Here is an 8,419-nt window from a genome sequence, read left to right as displayed (position 1 = left end):
CCCGGCAGGCTGCAGCCTCTCCAGTCAGCCCAGAGGGTGCCCCAAGGGGTGCAAGGCTGCTGCTCCTCCAGCCTGGGGCAGGCGTGGTCCAGGGGCTTAGTGCTGCGTGAAGAACGGAGCAGGGCCAGCTCCAGCACTCTCACCACCTCCTCTACATTTGGGCTGCGAAACGGGGAGCTAAATACCAAGGTATGACATAGGTATGCCAGGGTGTACAGTTTATTTAGAAGACAAGATACTCTTTATAGGCCTTCCGGATTTTTTGTTGATGGTTATTACTTTGCAGCAACCCTTCTGCCTTCGTCTCTCCACTAGGATCAAACAGGTCTTACTTCCAAAAGCTGAGAAAATAAATGCTCATAAAGCAGGCTGCCAGTGTTGCAGTCGTTTCTCCCAGCGCTAGCCGAGCCTTTAAGTCCACTTCTGATGGAAGTTTGTGAATTTTATACACATTTGTAACTCATTTATCTGCCACAGTGCTGCGGGATCCGTGAGCGGATATTGCCTTTCCTTGCACCTCGCAGGGGGAGGTGGCAGGGTCCTGCACTCGGCAGCACGTGGTTGCTCCTGCTTGGTATTCACAGGCACATTCCTCCAGCTGGTGATATATTATTGTTGGGCTGGAAGAAAAATAGTGCAACCAAGCTCTTATTATTTTCTCCTTTTATCTGTTTGGTTGTATTAATGTGGGATAATCATTATATAAATGCACAGGAGACACAGTCAAGGACACATTCATTTTTAAAGTCCTCCAGTGCTCTTGTACTTAAGTCATTCATCTTCTGTCTTTAATTACAGCAAGTGATCTCAGAGGCACTTAAAAGATTAAATTACTCAATTATTTGAAAAACCCAAATGCAATAACTGTATCTCTTTTCTGATAAATACCAGTGATTGCTGAAAAAGGTTGCCCAAGGCAAGAAATACTGGGAGGCCAAGGAGGCCGTATTGTAACATTTTGGCTTAGACCAGTGATACCCATTTAACTGTTCATTATTTGCAACCATTATTTTTATTTGCATTGATAATAACCACAAACTCTTCCGTGGCTGCCCTGGTGGTTTCAGCAGTGAGATGAATGTCACTGCTCAGCTATTTACAAGCGTCCCAGCACCTCTCTGAGAGCAGGGAGAACCACACAAGACAACCGGATGATGACCCCAGCTCAAAAAGATGCAAGGCCATGGCTGGGCAGTAAACCCCATTCAAGGTGATGTTTGTGGATGGGGTTTGGTCTGGGTGTTTGGGAAGGGTATGTGAATAAAACATGTGTGGTGGCTTGCTCCATGTTGGGGTGGGTTCACCGCTGGAGGGTTTGGGTGGGCATCCATGCCATGCTGGTGGGTAGCCTGGCTTAGGCTGTGCAAGCTCCTGGGAAGTGGGAAAGGTGGCCTGCCAAAAGCCAGCTCTGCGATGGTGCTCTCGCTGTCCCATGGCCCCAGGAGGGAGCTGTTGGCGTTGCCCTGCATGTGGGCATTGCCGCCAGTGCTGTGACAGCGCACCTGCAGCAGTGAAGCTCGTCCTCCCTCACCAGCAGCCCTATTTCTACCTCTTTTGCAAAACAGTAGATGTGTGATAAGCCCAATGCTATGAGTCCGGGAAGGGGCTGGCATGATCCCTCCTCCCTAGGCCATGAGTAAAGGGACATGACTCTACAGGGAAAGGAAAATCCAGGCTCAAGAGCAAAAATCCTGCACTTTATAGGCCCGCTTCTGAGTTCCCATCCCCAAAACACCAGAGCAGCTGTGAACTCAGGGTGGGCTGCACTTCCAGCCATGGTGGGCTCCTCACTTGTGCTGGTTATCGACAGCCAGCAGTGTGGCACATGGATGGGTGTTTGGTGCTCATAAATACGGTCCCTGCTTTCAGCTAGACCTATGGCAAGTCTCTCAACTGAAAGAGTCTGGAGGCAAAAAGAGGACTCGCTGTTTGTGGTGAAGCCAGAGCAGCTGTGGTGCTTCTGGTCCTAAAGCTGTGAAGCCCAAACCCGGCTGGAGTTGGCGAGGTGCGCTGGGGCGACTGAGCGGGCTGGCAGACCCTGGGCTGCTCCCCTCCTTAGGTCTGGGGTCAGGCTGTACACAGGCACCAAGCGAGCATCTGTCCCACACGCATAGCAGGGCACTGCTGGCCAGCAGATGCTGCTGAGAGGGTTACTGTCATCTGCTCCACCACCTGTGGTTCCCACGTTTATTTAATTTAAAAAAAAAAAAAAAAAGTAAGTAATGTGATATCTATCCTCTCAAGGAAAAGGAGTTGTTCCAGCAAGGAGCGGGCCAGGCGTGGTCTGGGGAGGGACAGATGGCCCCGTGGCTAATTTGCTCCCATAAATCACAAGCTGTGGCAAATCCTCACTGTAGCAAGTGCTGGCTCTGTGTTCCAGCCATGTGTCTGTCTCGGGGCTGCTACGAGCAGGTGAAAGAGAAAGAGCAGAGTCTGCAGTTTTAGGCTGAGTTTCCCTGGTGCCCTTTTGCAGAACTGAGTATTTTGATTAAGAAATAAGCCATAATCTGGCTGCCGGCGGAGCTCCATGCAGCTGCTCTGGCCAGGCAAGGCAGTGTCCTGCTGGAGCAGAAGCTCTTGCTGCAGAATGAGCTATTTGCTCATTAAAAGCACGGTCACAGCCGGGACCCCATCCTGTCTCCTTGCAAACTGCTGCCAATGAGCCGCATGCTGCGGTTCGAGTCTCTGCTCAAGGTAAAGAGCAATTCCCTGCGTACAAACCACGGCTGCCTTTAGCCATCCCATCTCGCCAGACGCACACCCCTGGGAGAGGATCGAAAGCCATGACTTGTCATTGTGGTGGGGCTGAGGAGCACCTGCTCTTGGTTATTTTCCTGCTCTTGCGTTCTTGCCTCCTTGGAGGAGAGAGGCAGAAATGGCCTCTCCTCACCCCAGAGTTTTGTCCCTAGTGTGGGACATTTGCAGACTCGAGCCCTGGCCAGCTGGCAAAACCTGACTCCCCCCATGTGACAGCTGCGGCTGGGACCACTGACCGCTTGGCCACGATCACCCTGCCCTGAAGGCTGAGCCCTGTGGCCTCCTGTGCAGCCTGGGCTGGGCGAGCGGGGCGCAGGCTGGAGCCCAGCCTGCAGACGGGCACGCCAGGACTGAGTGGGGAAGCGAGCACATTGGGCTTGAGCTGGGCTTGAACAGTGAAAGAGAGTGGTGGAAAATAGCCACCTGTGGGAGGTCAGTAGCAAGGCAGCAGGACAGAGATCCCAGTTTTAGAGTCAAAGGGGTGGAAGGAGATAAGTGTCCGTGTTACTTTTCCTGCAAGAGATGCTAACCTTCCTCAGAGGCATGGGGTCTCTGGGGTCTGGGTCCTGTTGTGGATTAGGAAAGGGATCTGGGAGTGTGTGAGACCTCCCCAACATCAGCCTATTAAAGACAGGCAAATAGTTGTCTGCAGTGTTGTAATATTTTCCCTGTCGCTTACTCATTAACCCAGACCCACTGCTCTGCTCTGCGTTAGCCCTTGAGTTCCACGTACGCACGTGTTTGCTGAGCTGGGTTTCTTGCACGCTGAAGTGGGACAGTCTGTAGTCACACAGTGCTAGGTGGCATCTGCTCTACATCCATTGCTGCTTTGGGGGAAAATGCTGGCTTATCTACATAGTATAGCTGAGTGACCCAGGATATTGAGGGTCACAATTTAAATTGTACATTTTAGCAAAGTCCAAACACTTGCCTTGTTCTGAATCTGGGGTCTGATGCCCCATATTCCTGGTCCTGGCATACCATGATATGCAACTGCAGTTGTAACGACATGATCTGCCTGGCCTAGCACCCATCCAGATGAAGGCCTGTGCAGCTGCAGCTGACACACGTCTGGCAAGGAGAGCATGACGCGGCCATACTAAGTGCCCAAGGGACTGTGAGTGGGTCACGCCATTTAAGAGCTGCTTGCTGTCTGGCAAGGTCTGTGTTCGCTCCACAGCTCTTCCATGTCACTGTTGAGCTGGAGCAGCAGCAGCATTTTTCATCCTCTCCTATTTGATTTGCAGGCTCCTGCAGTCTTCTGGATATTTCTTCCAGTGTTTCCAGCTCACAGACATTTCAGCATGTTCAGCCTGTGCTCTCATCTTGCCATCTCTTAGGCATGCCACGATCTGCCAAGGCTCACACCAAGCCTGCAGAGCAACTGCATCAGAGAGACGCGTTGCTGGTGACACCTGCAAGGGGTTGTAAAGAGGATGGGTGCCCAAGAATGCAAGACTATAAAGACTGCACATACCAGGAGCTGAAACAGAAGTGGAGTGAGGGTTAAGATAGTCTGTTTGCCCTGGCATTGCCGCAGGTGGGTGGGAGGGAGATCTGGGAATGAGAGCGCATCACATACTATATTTTTTTGCAAGAAAAGAGGGACTTAGACAGCTGACCATCTCTGCCATGGCAGAGAATCGGAGAAAGGTGCTTCCTTTCAGTCCAAAGTTTAACACTGAGCTTTCCTGGCATGGTGGGACATACAGGCTTATCCCCTCCTAGATGTTCCTTCATAGCTGACTCCCTGCTCAGCATCCTCTCCCCCCCCCTCCCTCAGGGGGATGGGGGAGAGAATCGGAAAGAAAATAAAAGGTTAGAGCCGAGGGCTGAGATAAAGACAGTTTAATAAGAGAGAATAATAATAATAGTAATAATGAGAATGATAACAGAATATACAGAATATACAAAATGAATGAGGCACAAGGCAATTGCTCACCACCCACCGACCGATGCCCAGCCCGTCCCGAGCCGCAAGCAGTCCCCGAGCCGCGAGCAGTCCCCGAGCAACCGACTGAACGGAACGAACCGACCGAACTAACTAACCCCCCCCCGAGCATGACGTTATATGGTATGGAATAGCCCTTTGGTCAGTTTGGGTTAGCTGTGCTAGCTGTGCTCCCTCCCAGCTTGTTATGCACCTGGCCGAGCAGGAGAAGCTCAAAAAGTCCTTGAGTAGTCTGAGCACTACTTGGCAACAGCTGAAAACATCAGTGTGTTATCAACATTATTCTGGTACTAAAACCAAAACACAGCACTATGCTAGCTACTGTGAAGAAAATTAACTCTATCCCAGCCGAAACCAGGACAACAGGCTTATCCCCTCCTAGATGTTCCTTCATAGCTGACTCCCTGCTCAGCATCCTGTTTCCTGAAACTCCCCTTCTTTTGATAATTCAAGAAAGAGTTGGAAGAGATATAGGCCTATTCAAAGGGACGTTTATTCCATCTGTAGATATGCATAAGACAAACCACAGGAATCAATATCCTGCTGTTTTATCTTTTTCCCTTTTGCAGTGGCTTGATGGATTTGAGATGGCTGAAGTCTGATAATGTGAACTCAATGTTCGGCACCCCAGCCCCACAGTCACTCTTATGAACCTAGACTTAGATTATTGACAAGAACACAGATGCAGAAACATGGCTGAATTCAGTGGGAGTCAGGAGCCTAAAAACTGTTGAGGACCTGAGCTTACTTTTCTCAAGCCAGCCATTCAAGCTTAATGGCTTCTTTGGAAAACATAATCTTTGCCATGAAGCTTTTGTATACTTAAGGACACTATGGGTTAAGTTTAATGGGCAACAATATCATTTTGAGCCTAAAATCATTACTGAAGTACTGTGTCAGAACAGTTTAGTGGACAGCAGGTTGCAATAAAGAAAGCAAGGGCTTAAATGTACCGTGTTTCTTGTGCCGATGGACAAAATGAGGAAAGGACGCAATGGAAACAATGATTCTTTAGTGTATGCAAATTTATTCAACTCTGCAATTATTTATTTACAACTAATGACTGATACCAACAGATGAGGTAAAAATATGAGGTATTGATATGAGTATAACATTTAAAAATGCAATTATCATAATGTATTCTCAATGGCAATGTAACAATACAAAATACTGTGGTAGCTGAACGGTAGGCATGGCATAATGTGCATTTTAAAGAAATCTTATTTCATTGATACATGGCTTAGAGATGCCAGAAGCACATGACAGCTCCTGCAAGGGCAGAAGGACAACCCTACCTTGCTAACAGCAGCGGGTGGCTCAGGGACCCTTCCAGCTGAGCAATGACTTATCAGACAGGATAAAACCACTGTCCAGGTTTTCCCTTCATTTCCTTAAGAAATTATTTACTGTCAGACAACTGCCATTCCCAGGGCCAGAAATTCTGCATCTATTAATACTGAGGCCCTATTGTATTCATTTATGCAAACTAATGTAGCAGAAGTGCTCTAATTGCTCATGTTTTGGAAACCAGCCGGCATGAAGCCTGCTGCCATGGCTACAGGCATTTGGGGAGGAGGTACTGCTTTCTGGGATGGTGGTCCCGCTGGAACCAGGGGACTGGCCTTGCCCCCACCGGCTCGTGAGCCACTGCTTGCTCCGGGAAAGCTGGACGTGGGCAGTGGTGGTGCCCTGCAGCTGGCTGGTGACTGCCACACCTCAACACAGCCATGTAAGGGTGCGAGTGCTACCCCGTCTTTAAGACTTAAAACCACACAGTAGTTGCACGTTGCAACTATTGCTGGCGATAAACTCAAGGCAGGAGCTCGTGGGCAGCCAGCCGCCTCAGTCCTATGAGTTGTACAACAAAATGGGGGCCAGACAGCTCATGGAGGAAGACAACAGTGACTTTTTTGGGGTCCTGCTGCTCCATAGGGACACCGTGCTGGGTCACCCTGCCCCTGTCCATGCCAAGCTCCCACCGGCTTGCTTCCTTGGATTGCAGGGCTGTCCCCCACCAGCACAGCCTTTACATGTGTGCACGATGGCACGGGGGGGTCGTGCTCTAGCAGCAATCGAGGACCACACATTGTCCGCTCCACAGCCCCCTTGCCCGGGGCAGATTCAAAGCACTGGCTTGAAAAGACTTCCCTGTTTACTGAATCAGGGCACAAAACTGTAGCTTCATTTAGGAAATGTATCCCGTTTAATTGACCTCATACTAAATCTTAGTGGATTTTGTTGGAAGGACTGAGCTAAAACACTGGCTATGAATGACTCAGCTGGTTTATGCAGCAATAAATAAAGTGAACAAATGTGATTAATGAAGAACAGTATTAACAGGCTTGTACATTCTTACTGAATCATAGATGTAATATCATTTTTGGTCTTAGGTTAGTTAAAAACAAAACGGAACCCTGCCTCAAAGGTAACGTCAACAAATTATTATTATTACTTTTAAAGCATTCTTCCATTAGCAAAATAATAGGTCCCTGAAAATGAAGTTATATAATAGGCTTAAATGGCTCCTACTCCTCATAGTCAGGGGCTAATCCAATGCCTACAGAGGCAGGATCATGCAGATCAGTGCAATATAATATGACAACGCTTGCTGTTACTATAAAAGCAATCTTTCCAAGCATAGGCTGCATCTAGTCTTTTAAATCTCCAAGATGTGTTTAAAAGCTTAAAAAAAAGTTTAGTTACTTGTATAGTAAGAACATTACAACGCATGGTATTCATCTGCACGTCTTTGTGTGCCCTGGATGTGGAAAATCTACTTTGGAGTTTCTGAACAGTTAGCCATCTCTATGGGCGGAGGAAAGGACAACACAGAAATGCTGACTCGGAACCCAGACAAAATGGTAAAAAAAAATAAAAAAAAATAATAAAAAAAAGACTTATAGCTTAATAACTTACTGGTCTGATTTCAGACACCTCAGTACACACAGCGTTATCTTGTACTCTCCAAGAACAAGCGGTTACTTCGAACGCTGCACATAGTGAGGTTCTCTAGCGGCAGATATACCATTAATTAAGGCAATAGGTAAGTTTTCAACACCTTGTAGTAACAGTCACAAACCTTCTGCAGCTGAATATAAACGGCCTTCAAAATGTGTCTCTCAGTTACATTTCCATGTATTTTATTTGGTGACATTGATCCACTCCTCCTTATTTTTAAACGTACAGTAACCTCCTTCCTCCTTAGCTCTTCTAATTCTTCCTACATCTATTTCTAGGTACCTTCTCACAGCATACACAAACACGAAACATTTGAGAACAGGCCCGGTAGCCCTGTGATAACAGCAAACACAGCTTATGTAGCAGTGACACACTAAGAAACAAACGACAGATTCATTTAAGGTCCAACTGATGCAAGTGATTTGCACTGAGTTATATACAAAATAATTAATTTATACATATACATATATATATAGATATAATATAGATAAATATATACATACTGTACATAATTTATTTACAATTAAAATATGCTTCTTAGAAGCCTTTAAATACCAGAGTTATGTAACACACAAGTAATGGCAATAGACTGATTTAATCTCCAGAATAAAAGAACTTTCCTATAAAATTCCTGTTTCACCTTTGCACAGACCCAGGTCTGGCCAGAGTTCTGTAGCTTAAGATCTTCGCTCTCAGCCTTCCTGTGCCCTGCCAGCCCCCAATTTATGCTCACACGCTCCCAGGAACGCTTCC

The sequence above is a fragment of the Egretta garzetta genome, unplaced genomic scaffold (assembly GCF_000687185.1).
Source record: "Egretta garzetta isolate BGI_Z169 unplaced genomic scaffold, ASM68718v1 scaffold40, whole genome shotgun sequence".
In the NCBI taxonomy this organism is placed as follows: Eukaryota; Metazoa; Chordata; class Aves; order Pelecaniformes; family Ardeidae; genus Egretta; species Egretta garzetta.
Note: the sequence above shows the minus strand (reverse complement) of the source record.